The 21,023-nt window shown below is 40.5% G+C and overlaps 1 protein-coding gene across 4 annotated transcripts in view; it reads left to right on the plus strand.

Moving 5' to 3' along the window:
- TRPC6 (transient receptor potential cation channel subfamily C member 6) overlaps positions 1–21,023 on the plus strand; it is a 154,132-nt gene that overhangs the window by 733 nt on the left and 132,376 nt on the right. The gene's annotated exons all lie outside the window — the stretch shown is intronic.

Consider the following 21,023-nt stretch of genomic DNA (forward strand, 5'->3'; position numbering starts at 1 on the left):
GCGCGTGGGGGGCGGGCGGGGAGACTGAACGAGCCTCTGCAGACTGGCACTCAGGCGGCGGGGAGCGGGAGTCCCTCTCCGGCCTCAGGTGCGCCCCGCACGGGCGCGGTAGCGCTGCGAAGCCCGCCTGGGATGCGCGGGGTCTGGGCGCGGGGCGCGCTGGGGTGGGTTGGGGCTGAGGGACAGCCTACAGCCCCGCAAGCGCACGGCCTGTCTGGGGTCCCCCTCTCGCTGGGACCGGTCACAAAACAAATACTCGGGAGTTGATAGTTGATCTCTGTGTTTGCATCGCGAAGAGCAGGCACTGAGCTAATGAGGGGACGGCGGGAGGGGATGTTGGATAAGAGGAAATAAGCGGCCTGTTTACAAAAACAAACAGGCTTGTAAAAGATCCGGGTCCCGCTCTCCAGCGCTACCTGAGCGGGTTCTGTCCTTTCCCTCCCGCAAGCAGCAGCGTGGTTCACTAGGATGCGCCCTGCTGTCAACAGGCAACGTCTGATTGTTCTAGGTGGGGATGGTTGGCTGCTCACAAATGTTTGGGAGAGGGGAGCTATAAGAAAGTCTGACTCTGCAGCTACCACCTTACCAGGAAATCCTCGCAATTTGTATTTGAGTTTTTAAATGAAAGTTACACACACTTTTTCAAGGCTTAGGAACTGTGGCCTTTCAACCAGGATTTGCTTCAGTTTGTCCTCTAAAAGCAAATGCACAAATGTGCCATTCATTTTCATATTACCGTTTGCTAATGGAGATGGTTTTTAGTTTTGTTGGTCTCATGTCATATATCTAGAAAAGACATCTGGCAGCTGTGGTTTGTGGGTTTTTTTGTTTTGTTTTAATTGCTACTAACATTTATTGCAACAAAACATCATTTGACCGGTGAAATGGAGATTAGATTGGGACTTGAACAATTTGGTCACCTTTCCTGCAGTAGAATTGTATATTGTAATTGTTTTTTTTTAAAAAGAGAAAAAAGTAATTGAATATGAGTTAATTGGAATAGACAGAACCAAAGACATGGAAGATAATATATGCCCTGCTATAATGGCACTGAAATAAAGTCCTAACTGAATAGAATAGATTTAACTAAATATGGAGTATGTTATGGACTGCACTGGTTGGTCTGTTTAAAATTAACACCCTGCAATGGGTTTTCTATAGTCACAGTAACTTCTATGGTCAGTGGTCCTTATTGGGTGCACATTACATTCTAATTCATTAAGCCACAATCTTCTCAATTGGTATGTACAATCCAAATCATACAGGCTTGACAATTTGATTTTCAGAGTGCCACTGAATTATTATCATTTTTAAATTAGCAAGGTGTAAGCAGATTATACTTTAATTTTTCTACTTTTTACAGTACTAAGATTCCAGGAATATTTTTTTTAAATAATCAGGGCAATACATCCACTGCCTACAACATCTCTAGTTATGTATTATCAATGTGACTGGTATAGTTATCACTTGTTAGTGTTTCTGAGGGAAGAGGCAACACAGAGAGTGGGAAAATGATTATATTATGTGACATGACAAGAATCTATAATGTCAGTTGATTACAAGACAAACTTTCTTTCATACAGACATACTCTGTCATGTATCCTACTACTTAACTGATTCCTCTGGTTATCAACCTCCTCTGACATATGGTACATTGCCTAGATAAGATTTATCAACCAGCCTGGTGTAGAAAGGGAATAATAGAAAAATTGTCAGAGAGCAATGGGATTAGATATTTATACTGATATAAAGTATATCTAGAGCTGAATATTTAAAATATTTTTTTCTGCCCTCAGTGAATCACATAATAGCCAACTTTTATGGTGTTATTCTGGTAAATAATATGATGGAAGTCTCAATTTGTGTCTAAGCTAATGTGAAGGTCTAGGAGAAAGTATAATAGTTTGTGATAGTGAATTAGATAGTTTTAAGAAACTAGCATTAATTATTGTGTTAAAGTAAAATGTTTTAACCTAAAGCTACTAATCTCTCTCATACTGTGTTTCTTGGCATAGCCAATTATTAAGGACATTTTTGGCAAACAGTAATTGGGGGGAAAAAACCTTACTATCACATGCACATACAAAAAGGATTTACAGACTTTTTGATCTAGGGTTGTAATCCGGAGCAATATAGCACAGTATTTGAAGAAGGATAAGTTAAAGGTGCTGTGTTACAGAATATATGTTGCCCAATTTGTATTTGACCTGTGGGAAGATTCCAGCCACTTCTTTTGTTACTCCCCTCCCCCACCAGAGGCTCTAAGCAAGTAAGTAAATAAATACATAAATCTGAGATAAAATTGAGCACTTGTCATATAGTGCAGAGAGATGGTCAGAGTAAGTTAGGGTGACCAGACGTCCCGATAAAATTGGGACCGTCCCGATTTTTAGCTGTTTGTCCCGCGTCCCGACCAATCTCTGGTCGGGATGCAATTTGTCCCGATATTTTGCTCCGCCAGCAGCACTCGGTTTTTTTTGCTCGGCCGGCAGCACTCAGCCTTTTTTTTTTTGCCTCCCCCTCCCCCCCCCCCCAGTGTCCCGATATTTTCTTCATCTCATCTGGTCACCCTAGAGTAAGTTGCATTTCCAAACAAACTGTATCCTAGTAAACAAACTGTCTACGCTACAGAGTTAGGTCGACAGAAGGCAGCTTACGTTGATCTAATTATGTCAGTGTACACACTACAGTCTTGCTCCTGCCCACATAAATGCCCTACTACACTGACATAATAACTCCACCTCCACGAGAGGCATAGGGCTTATGTTGGTGTAGTTAGGGCAACGTAGTTTGTGTAGGCGCTGCGTTATTTACATCAGCTGTTGGCTGTCCTTGTCAATTTCATGGCTCCATGCTAGAGCTGTGAAATTGACAAGAAAGCCGGGCTGTCACTGGGGCTAGTGTCAGGGGGTAGCCGTGTTAGTCTGTATCTACAAAAACAACAAGGAGTCTGGTGGCACCTTAAAGACTAACAGATTTATTTGGGCATAAGCTTTCGTGGGTACGCTTATGCCCAAATAAATCTGTTAGTCTTTAAGGTGCCACCAGACTCCTTGTTGTTTTTACTGGGGCTAGTGGGGGACAGTTACTTGTATGCTTTAAATTAGCTAGATTACTAGTTAAGGCTCCAGTCCTCCAAAAACGTAAGCACATGCTTAGCATTACAAAGTGAGTAGTCTTTCTGGAGTCAGTGGGACTACTCACAGTGCATAATGTAAATCCTCTGAGTAAGTCTTGGCAGGATCAAGACCTCTGTGTTCATCTGTTCATTATTGGCAGTTTCTTTATATTTGTATTTAACTAGATAAATAGAGCCAGATGATAAAGGTATATTCTTGTTAAATATATAGACTACAGAGAGTGCTATATGTTATACTGTGTGTGTGTCTGTGTGTGTGTGTGTGTGTGTGTGTGTGTGTGTGTGTGTGTAAAACTATGTAATTCCTGTTGGTAAGTTTGTAATACAAAATATTTCTCAGATTACTATTTTTCTCAAATTTATTATCAGATGAATTCCAGTTATATCTTTAATTATACTATGTACATAAATTACCTGACAGTGTGTGCTTATCTCAAGAGACAGTGTGACATGTGTTTTTTTCATCTTCCAGTAGTGATGTATATAAAATATAAACCAGAAAATACTAAGTCAGCAGTTGAAGGGGTAGCTGCAGAATTTTATAACAACAACAATTTAGAGATTCAGTCCTACAAACTAAGTGCCTCCCCAGTGGTATTCCCCATTGACTTCTGTGAGAGTGGCAGTCTTTAAACACCTCATGGGATTGGGCCCTAGGAAAATAAGTTTTCTGAATTGTCTCTCCTTCAGGGTCAGATAGGATAAGGGCTGTGATTGTTGTGGAATAGAGTCAGGGTATCTAACTATATTTATTCACAAGATTCACTTTTGGATTACTAACATACAAGCTTGTGAAGTTGTCAGCATGGCTGTTGCTGATTAAAAGAAGAAAGGCAATAATTTATTTCATTTCAGGCTCTCCTTAACACCTGAATTAAAGGTATAAATCTAAGTTGCCTTCATCTCAATTGCATTGCACAAGGAGAAATGGTTTGAGCTGTGGAACGAAAGTGGACACTTAATGTCTTAAATGAAGACATGGTACTCTTTTTATGGGTGTTTCAGACTACAATGATGACAGTGTGATTGAAGTAAAACTGGTACTTACTCTAATAATGTCATCATTAATCTTGATCAATACATTACTGGTAATAATTCACTTATTTCAGAGGTAAAAATGTACACTGAGGGCCTGTTTCTCAGTGATATGGAGCATCTGTAACTTTTACTAAATTCAATAAACAAACTCCTGTAAGAGGGGCTGGCTGGAAAGCAAGAATGTCAAGGTTTTGAAATTTGTGTTCATTCCCCATCAGAACACAATCTCTCCTGTTGGAGCTGTTGCACTTTGTATAAATAACTAAAAATTGGGAGGGGGAGACTGATCAATTGACTATATAGCCTAGTGTTTAGGGCACTCAGCTGGGATGTGGCAGTTCTACCTTAGTCCTGAGTAAATCCTTAATCATTAAGCACTGGAACAAATTGCTTAGGGATGTTGTGGAATCTCTATCACTGGAGGTTTTTAAGAACATGTTAGACAAACACCTGTCAGAGATGGCCTAGTTGTTACATAGTCCTGCCTTGAGTGCAGGGGACTGGACTAGATGATCTCTCGAGCCCCTTCCAGTCCTACACTTCCATGATTTCTCATTCTTTACTGAAGAAAAGCTATCACTGAAGTCCATAGAAACTGTGCCTGAGTAAGAACTGAAAAAACTGGCATCTCACTGTAACTGTAGAATAACACAATTAATGGCATAAGCTGCATAACATGATTAGCACTTTGAACGTGTGAAGAAAGTGTGCTAACCTTAAGGAAAAGTTTTCCTCTAGTGATCATTCTATGCATGTCAAGCCTCTTTACAGGGTTTGTATTGCTTTGAGAATATGCATTGTAAATTTCAAGGTCCTCTAATGTTTGGACTGTTTACAGACTTCTAAAATAACAGTTTAAAGAAAACTGTTCATTGTGTTTACAATTTAAGGCCCCGATCCTGCAAACACCACATCAAAACACTTTGAATCAATGGGTCTACACGTGGTTGTAAAGTTAAGTATACATGTACATGTTTGCAGGATCGGGGGCCTTAGTATATAGCGTCTTTAACAGTGTCTGATTCTTTGCTTAACAGAAAGAGACATTCCTGTTTAAAAGAATTTATTCACTCTGATCATTTACCTTCACTTATTCCATAACAGGGCTAGATAAATGGTGCAGCTACTGATCCAAACTTGGTTTATACATTACAAAGGAGTTTGTATTTTCTTGGAACAAACTCCTTACATCGATCAGATTTGCTTTGAATCAGATTGCATCACAACCTTTATTCACAGATAATATTTTTTAAAGTACAAAACAAGTTTCTTTTTGGGGCATAATGAATGTCAAATACTTTAGTGGTGACACCTTGGTAATGACATATTTTTATAAAGTCCTGTAAATCTGATAATTTTTTTTGAGTTCTGACATATTGGGCCAAATTCAGTGTCAGCATAAATGGATGCAGCTCCATTGCCTTCAGGGGATTATGCCTACTTAAATTTGGGCTGAATTAGGCCTATTGTGCTTTATTAGGAAAGTACATATGAATTGTAAAATAACTGAAAATATTAAACTGGCACACACTAGTTCAGCATCACAGCTAGTACTATGGCTAGAAAAAGCATCACATGCCAGACCTACTGGTGGATTTAAGATTAAACTTGAGCTTCAGTACTATTAGCTATCAAAGGGAATATAGGTGATGCTTTGTATCTGCCACAATGTATTTTATTATAATATTGAGAATCCTACATACAGCATCTGTCTTGAGAATGGCTTTACCATATCAGAGGCAGCTACTACCTTTCTTGTGAGTCAGATCCAATATTTTTATGGAATCTTGGCTTATGCATAGGGCAGAGAAGGAAGGAATTTCAACAGAGGGGAAATAACACTACAGAATGAAAAAAGTGAATGAAAAAGATCAATACTTGGAACTGTAGAGATGATCAGTCACTGCCTATAGAAAGTGAGAGCCCTTGTAAAAGGATAAACAGAGTGAGAAAGTGAGGTGAGATTATATCCAAATATTGTGGTCCCTGCTACTGCTGAGGCAGGAAAAGGTGAAAAGTTTGACAGCTAAAGGGCTATTGTGTAAAGTTTACTGCTCCCAGAGACAGAAATGTAGTGAGGTATTTCTATAAGTGCCTAAAGGAGTTAGGCACCCAACTCCCTCTGATCTAAGTGCTTTTGAAATTCCCACTCTGAGATTCTAGCATCACTAGATAATAATTGCAAGAGAGAAGTAGCTAAGTTCCTAACCAGCAAGTTACTCGGGAGAACATTGCTCTTCAGGAGTAAGGGGAAATAGTTGTGCACTTAACCACACTGTTCCCTTGTAGCAGCACTGTAACCACACTGGAACTGAGACACAGTAAAACAGTGGAAGACTGTAGAGGATTATCCCTTTGTTCCTCCTTAGAATACCTTCAATTCCACTAGCAGCTGTCTGCCGTGTCTCAGATAGCATTAGTACTGGAATCAAAAAGGGATAGCATGCTGCAATTTTCAGAATCTTTTTTTTTAAACTAGTAGCAGGAGTAGTCTGCGTGGCACAATACCCCATATTTGAGCTCTGGTTTCAGCCTGAAATATCCACTTCTCTTTAAGTTTAGAACAATCTCCAAACCCTTTGGTGGAAAAAACACACTTCAGACTATCTCCAAAAATATGTAGAAAAGAAGGCCTTTTGAATTTGGTGTTCTCTTACATGGTTATATTTTTTGAATGATAGATGAGTAGATAGTCTTCCTCTGGAATCATTCTGTCCCTTTAAAGAATCAAAAGATATATAGTGACCTACATGTATTTAAAAAGTCTGCTGAAGTACAAATGTTTGGCTAATTGTTCCTCTGGTGCCTGTAGCCCATAGGTTAGGGGTTCCCAAACTTGGTTTGAGGCTTGTTCAGGGTAAGCCCCTGGTGGGTCACATGATGTTTTGTTTACCTGAGTGTCCACAGGTACGGCTGCTCACAGCTCCCAGTGGCTGCGGTTCGCCATTCCCAGCCAATGGCCCACGCCACTTCCCGCAGCTCCCATTGGCCAGGAACAGCGAATTGCGGCCACTGCAAACGGACGTACCTGTGGATGCTCAGGTAAACAAAGCGTCTTGCGGCCTGCCAGGGGCTTACCCTGAACAAGCCACGAACCAAGTTTGGGAACCCCTGCCATAGGGAAAGCTTGCCTTCATTATATTCACTGCCTTGCCTTCATTGTATTCTGCCTTTATTATATTCATCAGTAATGCCAGGAACCTATAGGCCTGTATCCTGTAAGACATTAGTTTCAGCAGTTAGCATAAAGCTTGAGGCCTATGAACTTTGGCACAGATAAACGTACTGAGGGAAACCCCCAAGTTTGGGGGAGCTGAATAAAGTGTGGAAGAGTGAATTTTGAAGCTTTTCTATAATGACACCAGTCAGCCACAGGAACATAAGCTAATATCCTCAGATGACTGACCACAAGAGTGCCATGGCAAAGAATTGATGTATGATAATAAGTTGAGATCATTGATATACTAACCTACAGGAGAAGGACACCCCAACATTAGTAGAGGGAAGAAATACAAATAAGGAAGAAGGGAGAAACCCCTACTGAATATGCATTAGACTTAGTGGCAACAATATAACATATTAAAGTTGTATTCTAGCCTGTGGGCAGTAGCAGACAGCGATGTAACTCTTGGGAGGTGCCAGAATGATGGCCATTGGTGATGATGAGGAAGGTGATGGTGATGAGGAAGATAATGGCTAACATTTCAGGTCATTCCGCAAGGGATGGTGCGGGTATATGGATTTCAAAGGTACATTTTGCGTTATCTCTATCTCCCTTACTGAGTTGGTGTGTTTGTGACTTTGCTAAATGTATTAATATATTATTGTAAATATAGGAGAGTTCCTTTAGTGTGAGTGTTGCAATCCTGCACATTGGGGTTCACAACTATGTAGTAATTTTAATAATACTGGGCCTGAACTTGGGACAAGAACCAGTCAGCTCTCAAACTTGGAATTCTAAAGAAATCAATATAATAAATACATAATCAATAGATCAGGCTGCAGACAGTATTTCATTGGCAAGCAGCCTGGTCTTGCAGATGGAAAACAGGACTGAGAATTAGGTTTGGGGTCTAATCCCAGTCAGGATGCAAATGTGCTATCTGATGTGATAATGACAGTACATATATGTACATTTTGAGGCTGAATAACATTCATTGTAGACCCAGCCAAATGAAGATGTCTGTCCAATCTGTTCATCTTGCTTATTCAAGTTTTTAAAAACAATTTGCATTGCAAAAAACACACTTCCTTGTAAATCTGTGGAGAAACAAGTGTGCATTAAAAGCTGAGCTGTAAAGCAAACAGAATACCACATTAAAAAGAGAAGAGTTTTGAATTTTATCACTGTCTGAAGGCATAGCTTGTTTCTCAGTTTCAGCAGTTTTCAAATCAAGTAATTTCTAGGCAACATTAAAGTCAATCATATTTCTAACCCCTATATATGTTGAGCAAAATGTGTAATTTCACTGAATGCAATATAATAGTTTCAGCTACTCCCCGGCATCAGTTTTATTTCCATTCTCAACTACTCTGCTTGAAATACGCTGTAAAATGATCTTTCAGACTCTTCGTTAGACCTAATCACTTTGGGGAGTATGGTACAATATGGCAGCTGTGTCTGAGAGTGCCAGTCTTGCTGCTTAGAGGCTTTGAGATGCTATGCCCTCTTACAAATATCTCTGAAAAGCATTAGCAAAACGGTCACATATTTTCAAGAGGGTTGGCAGATTCTCCTTTTACACCAAGAGCTGTAAATGTCTTTGGTCATCTTGTGTTTACTGTGCCATCAAAAAATGAGAAGAGAGATAAACTAAAAAGTTTTCTGTGGCTTGAAGCTGAAATGGAGGCTCATGCTTCAGTGGTTCTTTAGGGGCAGTGGAGGAAGGATTTCAGGCCAACCTATCCACTTTGCCTCAGAAAATCAGAGGCCTGTTGCAAGTGAGTATCACCACACCTCAGTAGGGTCATACAGCATAGCCCCAAAAGTGAATTATTATAGCCAGGGTGAGGAGTGTGGCCAGGATTCCTCTAAATGCTCTGTTCCAACAGGGTGAGTGATCTCCACAGGGGAATATTCTATGGAGTCCTCCTAAATGCTTTTTGAATCTGTTGAATGCAGTGAGAGTGCTGTGTAAGCATAGCCCTTAGGTGCAGCTGCTCCTGCTGGTAGAGGGGGCTGTAAATTGCGTACCAGTGCACCATCAAGAATGAGTCAAGCCCTGTATGTTCTACTTGGTGAGGAACGTGGTTATTACATGTTAAGCACTGGTGTATTATTGGTAAATATGTATTGTCAAATTGAATTTATGCAGATAAATAGGAGGTCATTCATTAAGTAGCCTGAGTTATGATAAAATTAATAATCCATCTGGTGTGACTTGTAGCAGTTTATTTGTAGAATTTACTTAAATGCACTGTAGAATCTTACGAACAATGTACATTTACAGATAGATTTTCATCTGGTTACTGAAATACAAAACAAGTCCGTTCGCTAAACAAAAATAATTGTTTTTAAGACGTTAAGCTTGGTATGTAAGTATATGCGATTTGCTAAGCTTGGATGGAGGAGGTGGAATGGTGAGAAATACTGTGCACACACAGTCTAGTTCATGTTTGCACTATCAGTGTTAATAACAAGGACCAATTTTTTGCCACATACCCTCCCCAAACTGCTTTGTGTGGAAAGCTTTTATAAGTTGCAATCTGAAGAATTCCTGTAGTGCAATGCAAATCCCCAGGTGAAGGTGAGTCAATATGATGGCTTTGTAACTTTCCTCATAGCCTTTGTTCCTCAGCATAGGGGACATGGCTGGGAAAAAGTTTGAGTAATTACATTCTGCCTACCTAAATTATTGGTGTAATTTTACTGGGCTAGAACATCGTTAATTACCTGCCCCAAAATGCTATGTAACATTGGACAGCTACCTTAGCGATGGCTTTAGTTCACTGATGGGCATGTGTGGTGCACGTGTGTGTGCAGTCTACTCTACAGTAGCTTAAAGGGCTTTGGGATAGTAGGATGTATTCAAATGGAAGTTATGATAATTAAATGTGGACAAAAATATTAGTGAGAATTACATTTTATTCAGTTTTCTCTAGCATGGATTAGCATTTTGATCTCATAGTAGTATAATTATTTTATTATTTGTTAAGCACTGACAATTTAAGTACTTAAATGAAGAATAATTTTCAGAAATTGTGCAAGAAAATATGAGAAACAATGTGGTGGTGGCTTATTGAATCCCAGTTTATTTTCTGTATCCATTTCAAAATGACTTCAGAATATCATTCCTTTTAGTAGAAAGGATGGTGAATGCAGTTTGGTGGGGAACTGAGGGAAAGATATTTGAACACATCCAAAAATAAGCTCCTGTTTCATTGCACAAGTCATGAAGAGTGGGATGAGATTCTTGAACCTTACTAATGGAATAGCTTGGATGCTGCAGATCAGGATTTAGGTGCATTGTCAAAGCTGTTTGGGAAATTTATATAGCTCCCTGCTTGCCTGGTTCTTACAGGAACTGTTAGTTACTTACTTTCCTAAAGAAAATTTCACTAAATTAGACAAAAAATCTGTTTCTGTGGGATGGACCTGCTGGGTGGGGTTTCTGCTACATATGGAGTGCTTTCTTTTTAATATGGTTTTGGTGGTTATGAACTACACTGTCAGATGAAATAAGAATGACAAATAGAGTAGTAATAACCTTGTATCACTCAGAACCAAACACACAACCCAACATCTGTCTCTTTGCTCAAACATTCCTGCAATAGTATGCTTAGTCACGCCAACAGTCCTACTCTCCTATATACAGAAGTAATTAAAAGCAAAACAAATCTAAGCCTGCCTTCTGCCAGCAGGGAAGGAAGAAGGAGTGAGATTGTTGGAAAGTGCTCAGGTACTAGTGAGGGGTGCCAGTAAGGACCTGCATGGTTCAATGGATGGGAGGGTGGGATGGTGGATGGATTAAAGTTGCCAGTCTATTTAATAACTTGGAGGCCCACCACCTCAGGTGGGGGAAGGGTCAAAGAAGTCAGAACTCAAGAAATCATAGGGGACAAAAAATTAAACAGGAACAGGAGGGGCGGGGGAACATGTCACAGAGTCAAAACAAGGCATCCATATGGGAACACCAAGGAGTGAACCCCAGACAAAGTCCACTGCTCCACGAAAGAATCCACTGCCTGTCATGGAAACTAAAGTACGGTAATCTTTTCACAGAACAGGCAGAGATTAGGCAATGGCAGTGGAAGTTTATACACACTGTCCTGATATGTTTCAGTAAGGATCTTGTGTTTCCTACAATCAGCGGTACTCGTGATCTTCCAGGGTGAAATCCTAGCAACACTAAAGTCAATAAAAAGAACAGGAGTACTTGTGGCACCTTAGAGACTAACAAATTTATTAGAGCATAAGCTTTCGTGGACTACAGCCCACTTCTTCGGATGCATACAGAGTGGAATAAATATTGAGGAGATATACTCTGAAACTAAAGTCAATGGGAGTCTTGCCAGACCACCCACATGGAGGAGCCAATTCTCTGCCAACAGCAGAACACATTACTTGTTTAGGCCAGTTGAGTCATTATTTAAAAAGAAGGAAAAGAGCTCACACTTATGTCTCCTTTAGCCATGATATCTTGGAAATTCACTGATGCAGGATTTGTGTGTGCTTCACCTCTCACATCAGAACTGGGCACTGGACACACTGAGCTCAGGGGAGCAACACAGTTATCCTCCTGTGTCTCCCTTGTCACCCTCCAGTGTCTGGATCCCTGATCTGCCTCACCAGAACCAGATTGGGTCACATGACAACTGGGTATTTGACTGGTGGACCAGTTCTCTGCATAGGCTGCAGGCTGGTGCAATATCACCCATCTGTGAAGATAGCAGTTTACTAGAAGAGGTATTAGTGATATCTTTCTCTGCCACTTGGCTCTAGTCCTTGCTTCCCTGATTTTTCTATTCATCCCTGTCAGGGATTTTAAACTCAGATTAATTTGGTGCAACAGCTCTCTGATAGCTTGCTGGTATTTCAGAATTATAACTAGCTGATTAGGCCCCCTTGAAAATGGAGGGCTTCCTCTTTTTGATGAATGCACTGTGTTTTTTTTTCAGTGTGAGGGGTTGCCTGTGCTATGCATATCCAGATATACTGCAGACAAATCCTAATTTCTTTTTAAAGGTCACTCCATCACCTTACTTTTAGATATAATTGGAATACCCAAATTAAAGTACTAAACTTTGTTAGGACTGTTCTGTGTATACAGGCCTTAGGCCTCCTAAGTAGTAGTAATCTAATATTTGGCATCTTCCCCAAGGATTTCAAAGTGTATCACATACACACACATGCTCGCACGCACACACAGTGTGGAGGCTACCATAATATAAACAATAACAAACAGCAACAGCAACAAAATTAAGTACATCAGAAACAGGAAGCCTGCCAAAATATCAGTGGGACCACTGACTGAAATACTAAAGGAGCACTCAGTGAAGACAAGGCCATTTCAGAGAAGCAAAATGAATTCTTTGCCTCATTCTTCACTGTGAGAGAGATTGCTACACCTGAACTATTCTTTTTTAGGTGACAAATCTGAGGAACTGTTACAGATTGAGGTGTCATTAGAGGAGGCGCTGGAACAAATTGATAAATTAAACAGTAATAAGTCAACAGGCCCAGATGGTATTCTCCCAAGAGTTCTGAAGGAACTCAGATATGAAATTGTAGAACTACTAATGATGGTATGTAACCTATTGCTTAAAACAGCCACTGTCCCAGATGACTGGCAGATAGCTAATGTGATGCCAATTTTTTTTAAAAAGGCCCTGGAGGCGATCCTGGAATTGACAGGCCAGGAAGCCTAACTTCAGTGTCAGGCAAATTGGTTGAAAGATGATAAAGAAGAGAATGATCAGACACATAGATGAACATAATTTGTTGGGGAAGAGTCAACATGGCTTTTGTAAAGGAAAATCATGCTTCACCAATCTATTAGATTCTTTGAGGGTGTCAACAAGCACATAGACAAGGGTGATCCAGTGGGTATAATGTATTTAGACTTTCAGAAAACCTTTGACAAGGTCCTCACCAAAGGCTCTTAAGCAAACTAAGCAGTCATCGGATAAGAGATGAGGTCCTCTCATGGTTCATTAACTGGTTAAATCAGGAAATAAAGGGTAGAATAAATGGTCAGTTTCCACAGGGGAGGGAGGTAGATAAGGGGTCTCCTAAGGATTTGTACAAGGACCAATGCTATTCAACATATGCACAAGTGATCTGGGAAAAGGGTTAAACAGTGAGGTGGTAAAGTTTGCAGACAATACAAAATCACTCAAGATAATTAAGTCCAAATTTGACTGTGAAGAGTTATAAAGAGATCTCACAAAACTGGGTGACTGGGCAACAAAATGGAAGATGAAATTCAGTGTTGATATATGCAAAGTAATGCACACTGGAAAACATAATCCCAACTATACATACAAAATGATGGGGTCTAAATTAGCAGTTACCACTCAAGAAAGAGATCTTGGAATCATTGAGGATAGTTGTCTGAAAACATCTGCTCAATGTGCAGTGGAAGTCAAAAAAGCTAACCAAACGTTAGGAACCACTAAGAAAGGGAATAAAGCAGAAAATATCATCATGTCACTATATAAATCCAAGTTACGCCCACACTTTGAGTACTGCATGCAGTTTTTGTTGCCCCTTCTAAAAAAAAAGATATATTAGAACTGGAAAAATAGAACGATTGGGGTGTGGAATAGCTTCCATATGAGAAGAGATTAAAAAGACTGGGACTGTTCATCTTAGAAAAGAGATGACTAAGGAGGGATCTGATCGAGGTCTATAAAATCATGAATGGTGTGGAGAAAGTTAATAAGGAGAGTTATTTATCCCCTTCACATAACACAAGAACCAGGGGTCACCAAATGAAATTAATAGGCAGCAGATTTAAAACAAACATAAGGAAGTACTTCTTTACACAATGCACAGTCAACTGTAGAACTCATTGTCAGGAGATGATGTGAAGGCCAAAAGTATAATTGTGTTAAAAAAAGAAGTAAGTTCGTGGAGGATAGGTCCATCAATGGATATTAGCCAAGATGGTCAGGGACACAAGCCCATGCTCTGGGTGTCCCTAAACTTCTAACTGCCAGGAGCGGGAACGGATAACAGAAGATGGATCACTCAATGGATTGCTCTGTTTTGTTCATTCTTTCTGAAGCATCTGGCATTGGCCACAGTCAGAAGACAGGATGCTGTGTTAGATGGACCATTGGTCTGACCCAGTATGGCCTTGTGTGAATTTAGAAAATATTTTAATTGAGTTGAGGTTTTTGTTTTTATTGGGGTGCATTGGAAACTATGGAATCATATAACTTAGTTAGCAATCCCTATCTCAGTGAAAGCCCTGAAACAAGTGCTGTGATTATCACTTCTGATCATGTGAGAGTAAGCTTAGTCAACAAATGGTCCAGAAGACTTAGGGTTGGACTTTCAACACTGCCTTAGCCCTACTTGTTCCCACTGAAGAGCATGGGAATTGATGTCAATGGAAACAGTGTGAGGCCAATGCCAAGTGCTTTTGAAAATCTGGCCCTTATAATTTAACAAGCTTCAGGTGGCTGTTTGTTGTGAAATCACATAACAAATCCATAATGCTCAGTTTTTGAACTTTTGAATACAATAAATGGTTTCACTTCCAGTTTTGACAAAATATTTGTTATCCCAAACTGACTTATCTTGGAATCCAGTCCATTGTCAGTTTTGTTGCCCTATCCAAACATTAAACCAGGCAACAGATCTGATATTGCAGGTCATGAACATTGATTCTTCCTGCTGGGAAAACAGGAGTTGTGAGTGCTCAGTCCTTGTCTCTAAAATTTGCATGGCTTCAGGCTTTGCAATTAAAGTTCTGCACAGCTCCAGGGGAGGCAATGTTAGAATTTCTGACAGAAATTACATAAAGAAAATGTCATTTGAGTAGTCTCGTCCATAACCCTAATCCCAGGGCGACTGCGATATTGAATCCCTAAAAAGAAGGCACTCATTGGATGATTGTATATGTGTTCTCTGTAATAAAGGGATTAAATATCCCCTCATACACATTCAGAACCACTTCTCATTGTGGCAGTGTTTCCCAAACTTGGGACGCTGTTTGTGTAGGGAAAGCCCCTGGCAGGCTGGGCCGGTTTGTGTACATGCCCAGTCCACAGGGTCGGCCGATCGCGGCTCCCACTGGCAACGGTTCGCTGCTACAGGCCAATGGGAGCTGCTGGAAGCTGCACAGGCTGAGGGACATACTGGCCGCCACTTCCAGCAGCTCCCATTGGCCTGGAGTAGCGAACTGTGGCAAGTGGAAGCAGGGCTGCCTGGGTGGTAAGGGGGGAGGGGCAAGTGGGGCAATTTGCTCCAGACCCCGGGCCCCACAGGGGCCCCCACGAGAATATAGTATTCTATAGTACTGCAACTTTTTTTTATGAAAGGGGCCCCCAACATTGCTTTGCCCCAGGCCTCCTGAATTCTCTGGGCGGCCCTGAGTGGGAGTCGCGATCGGCCGGACTTGCAGACAGGGCAGGTAAACAAACTGGCCCGGCCCGCCAGGGGCTTTCCCCACACAAGTGGCATCTCAAGTTTGGGAAACACTGCATTATGGCATCAAAGGACACTCCAACTCCAGAGAGGTTGTGGTTCACTGATAAGGATGATCGTAAAGTTTTCTTACTTCATTTACACCAGTGCTCCATTATTCATATAGTTGAGCATTTAGGGCCCAATCCTGTGAGATTCTGAGCACTCCCAATTCCCACTGGTTTTCATAGGATCAGACCCAGAGCATTTGCTCCTGATATTCCTGACACAGTTTCAGGGTAACTGCACCTATATTCCCCCTCTGTGGTCCACCAATTAAATGGGCTGAGATGCTCACAGAGTGCAGTGACTGCTTGAGCTCTGACTCTTGGTTGGGAATTAATTGGGGGAAGGGGTGGAGTGGGGTCAGGGCCTGTGGTGGAGCAGGGTTGAGCAACCCCAGGGCAAGGAGGAAGCCAGCCCATGTGCCTTTCATGATTTTCTTTTCTAGCTTCATTAGATTATGTTTTATGGCATTAAATTTTATAAATCTCTTACCTTTGGCTCCAAGCTACATGAAGTGGAGAAGGTCAGTGCTTTGGAATGATAATGTAAAGGCTATGATATAATTTTATTCTGGGAACATATAAAGGAGAACAGGCTCTTAAGAAGTGAATGTAGATAGATACAAACAAGCTGGTGAAATTTTCAAAAGGCTAATCCTATGTCCTGACAGTTCCTACTATGCAAAACGGAAATTGCCTTTGGATCTGCATGGTCATGAACTTACCTGCCCAACTCCATACATACCCTTTGTATTAGGGCACACAGAATTGTCTTGGAGTTCTCCTGTGCAGTGCGTAGAGGGTGCAGAACACTGCATGAAATCAAGATATTATGCCCCACCCCATCAATGAGGTGGAACTGAATTGAATTCAATACAATCATGGTCGCAGGGAGATAGTGGGCGAGGGCAAAATTTGCTAGAGCACTTTAATAAAAATATCATAAAGGTAGTTGGAACTAAATAAAATAATAATAATAAAAAACAGCCCTGAGACATTTACATTCCAGTTCTGACTAAAACATCTGACAATTCTGATTCAAAAAGGCCAAAGTTTCAATTGCAGCAATTTTTCTCTTTATCTTCTTTTTTCCTATTGCTCTCAGCATGATCTTTTTGTTAATTACCCAAGACATTTTATGAATAATGTTTTTCTGTTCTCCATTGAAGTGAGGCAAAAATCTTAGTCATCTAATTTCTGTCCTTTTTTGTATGATGTAGTACTTGATGTTTTTTCTGACCTTGATTGTAAAATCTTGATTTAAAAAAGCAACTGAAGTTAAGAAAAGTAAAGTTGGAGTGTGGTGATGTGATCAGAAGTCAATCAGTTTGACTTTGTTGCTTATTGTTATGGGCAGAGGTATACATTTTCCAAAGTGACTAGTGTCTCAAGTTGGGCACCCAAAAACTCACCAAATCTCTCATCACTTTGGAAAATTTAGGCCACTTCTGTGTTGCCATTTCATGTAACACATTTAAGTCAATGGAGCTGTGATAATTTACATCAGCTGAAGATCTGCCCATAACATTCCAAGGAATTATGGTAGTATGGCCTATATGGTGGAGGAAGAATAACAAAAGTCCTGATACTAGCAGTTGAGAGATGAAGGACTCCATGACAGAATTTGAGTATCTGAACAAAATCTTTATCAGGAGTTGCTAAGCGTCATTTAAAATGTGTGGGTGGGGGAATAGATTTGTCCCTACCTGACCTTCCTCTTCCCTCTTAGGTGGCTCCTCCCTCCTCCAAATTTAAGCGAGTGGTGTTGTGAGCTGGTGCGTAGGGTTGCAGCAGCACTCAGGTTTGGTCTGACCAAAAAGTGGTCCAGCCATGGCCCAGGTGACTCTCTTGGCTCTTTGGCCTATGTTAATAATGTTTCTGAGGGAAGTCTAACAACAAAAATGAACAATAACACAATCTTCAGAAGTTCTACAGAACCAGAGACATTTAAAAAGCAAATTCAACATTTTTCAGATTTCTACAGCTAGGGATTTCAGAATACTTTTAGGACAGAAACTGTTTAATCATGTAGTGGCATACAGATGTGAACACACTGGTAGCTAAACTGCAACTGATGTGAGAATGACTCTTCAGCGCTGCTTTGTGTGAAAAGATAATAATGATTTTATCTAACAAGTTGATATATAAAATACACACAGGGATTTCTTAATCCATAGCCATCTCTGGTCCGAAATACTGCAACTACAGAGCACAATTTAAAAACATTACTGGACAAGAAGTGAAACTTCGAGGAATATAGGTAGCCAGATTGTAATTACTTGAGACTGAGTTGTCAGGGATATTAGGGCTAATAACTTGAGTCTTATAAACACTGTCATGGAATCTTTAATGATCTCAAGTGGTTAGATTGAGTGGTTGATTTTACATCCAATCTGAAAGAGAGCACATACATTCCTTAGCACATATATTCCTTAGCAATCAGGTGGAGTATTGTTTCAGTAATGATCCAGAGGGAGGAGTATCAACTACTGATTAACCAACACAATTCCTGGACCACTTAAGACTTCCTTGATGGCCTTTCTTGAAATCTTGGATGAAATCCTGTCTCCACTGAACTCAATAGTAATGTCATGGGTTCAGGGCTAGCTGTACCTCTGCCCCTTTTCTCGTTTCTCTGAGTGCACCTCCTCAAGGTGTTATGTCTTGTGCCTTTACCTCTTCTGGAGTGTCATTCTGAAATTTTCCAGCCTTAGACCAGGTCCTGAGTACAGTATCCTATGGATCAACTGTTTTTCCCCCTGCAGGGCTTACTGAGTTCAGGTACCTGCAGATCTTCCCTGGGAGTCTGTGACCAGGGGTTTACAGTGATCAGACAGCCTTCTTAAAACTAAAGTATTGTTTATTTTAGCAGTAAGAGATCACACCTGTTCTTTTCAAACACCACTTAATTTATATGGGCACAGCACAATGCTGTGTGTGTCCTATCATTGCAATCTTGGAGAAGGAACCATCTGAGACTGCTGAGAACAGGGGAATAAGACCATCCTAACTCCCTATTGAAAAGTATGAATGTAATGTAAAGTACTGAAATTAAATTACCCTGTGCTCATTCCCCTGTAAGACCCACACTGCCTTCATCATCATGCGTTCATCTGAAATCAGGGTTGTCATATTCTTACTCCACCACCAAATGTCTGACAAGATGCTAAATCTATTCTCTCTTATATAGCTATTATTTCTGTGGTGCTTTTCTTCCAAAAGGATCCCAAATTGTGTTATATACTTTGACACAATCTCTCCCTTTCCTGTATAAAGAGATGGAAGGAGAGGTCTTACCTAAGAGTGTCTGTGGCTTTGAGGAGTATGTGAATTCTCCTCAGTGTTGGAGGTGGGGCTGGTGATAAGGTGTAGTTAGAAGGAGGTGTGGCTCCACAACTGCAGAAAGCTCCTAAGGGCCATATTTACAAAGGTATGGAGGCATCTAAAGGTGCAGAGAGGATTTTCAAAAGAGCTTCATATGTAGGTTAGTTGCCTATTCCCAGTAAAATCAATGGGAGTTAGATGCTTTTGAAAATCCCACCCCCTCCAGGCACCTAACTTGACCCTTAAGTGTCTAAATACCTTTGACAATCTGGTCTTAAAGTCACTTTTGAAAACAGGATCTTAAGTCACTTAGGCATTTTTGAAAATTTTACCCCTGGACATTAAATTAACTGAATTTAAATATATATATATATGTATAGAATTTATCTTAAAACATTTTGTTACTGTCTATTCAAAAGATTTACAACTGGACTTGTATTTTCCTAATCTCCTTTATCAGGCTATTAAGGTAGTTGCTTTCTGTTTGATTGCTAGTTATTCTTTTATTTTAGATCCTCCAGAGGTGCCAAAAGTCTTGTTTACCTGTCACAATGACAAACTCTTTATCAAAAGGACCCTAAAAGTTTCTTGCTTTTTTTGAAGAGCAGAATAAATAATCCTCTGTGTCTTCTCAGCTGAAATTAAGGGGGAGGGAATGAATTGTAAAGAACTGCTATATCTGCAAATGTATATTCTTAAAACTCATCTGATCTCAGCAGAAACTAAATGCGCCATTGATTTTCCATAAAGCTACAAATGTGATAAATGAATGAGATGGCCACAAATCTATTTATTTGGAAAGTATATAGTTAAATGTTCTTACACAACATTCCACCAGTTAAAGTCTCAGTCCTGCAATCTGATCCATTCAGGAGGACCCTTATGCTTTTATGGTCCCCAGTCAGAGTCAGAGTCAGTGGGGCTCTGCATGGGCACAGGGGTCCATCCATATGAGTCAGATTGCAGGATCAGGGCCTTGGTATAGCAGCATGGAGGGGTAGTGAGGATTTAAGGGCAAATATATATCACCTTTATTTTCAGCTAAATTAATGTCTAATTTAGGCTATGTTTACACTAGCACTTACTGCGGTATAACTTTCGTCGCTCAGGGGTGTGCAAAAGCCACTCCTCTGAGTGACGAAAGTTACACTTACCAAAGCGACGGTGTAGATAGTGCTATGTCGGTAGGAAAGCCTCTCCTGCCAACATAGCTACTGCTGCTTGTGTGGCTGGAGTGGTTAAACTGACAGGAGAGCTCTCTCCGGTCGGCTTAGAGCGGTTACATTAGAGAGCTTACAATGGCATAGGTGCTCCGCTGCTGTCAACTCTCCAGTGTAGTCATAGCTTTAGGCTTAATTACTCCAGCCCTGCGAGCAACGGTAGTTATGTTGGTGGGAGAAGCTCTCCTGCCGACGTAGCACTGTCTTCGCTGGTGCTTAGGTCAGTATAACTTACGTCGCTTAGAGGGGTGGCCTTTTCACACCCCTGAGTGACATGAATTATACCACAGTAAGTGCTAGTGTATAGTGCATAGCCTTAATTAACTTCCTTTTCTCTGAAGTGTACCAAGGACATCTGTGCAGCTGATTGAAAATAATATAGTGTGCCCAGTTTAGCTACTCTGAGTTACACAGATGTGGGGTCTACTGACTTTAATGGGGGTTGCATTCATAAAGCTGAGAGAAGAATTTGAACTATTAAAATGCATACTTTAGTGAAAAGAAAACTTATCCTGTAAGAAATCAAAATCAAAGATATCGTGGACTGTTTCAATAATTAAAATAGTGTAAGTATACAAAAATAGAGAAAAAATCACAAGAAGTTACATATACATAGCAAAGGCTGTGGAAAGATAAGTTGCATGATAAGTTGTCGGTTTTGT

The sequence above is a fragment of the Chrysemys picta genome, chromosome 1 (assembly GCF_011386835.1).
Source record: "Chrysemys picta bellii isolate R12L10 chromosome 1, ASM1138683v2, whole genome shotgun sequence".
Lineage (NCBI taxonomy): Eukaryota > Metazoa > Chordata > Testudines > Emydidae > Chrysemys > Chrysemys picta.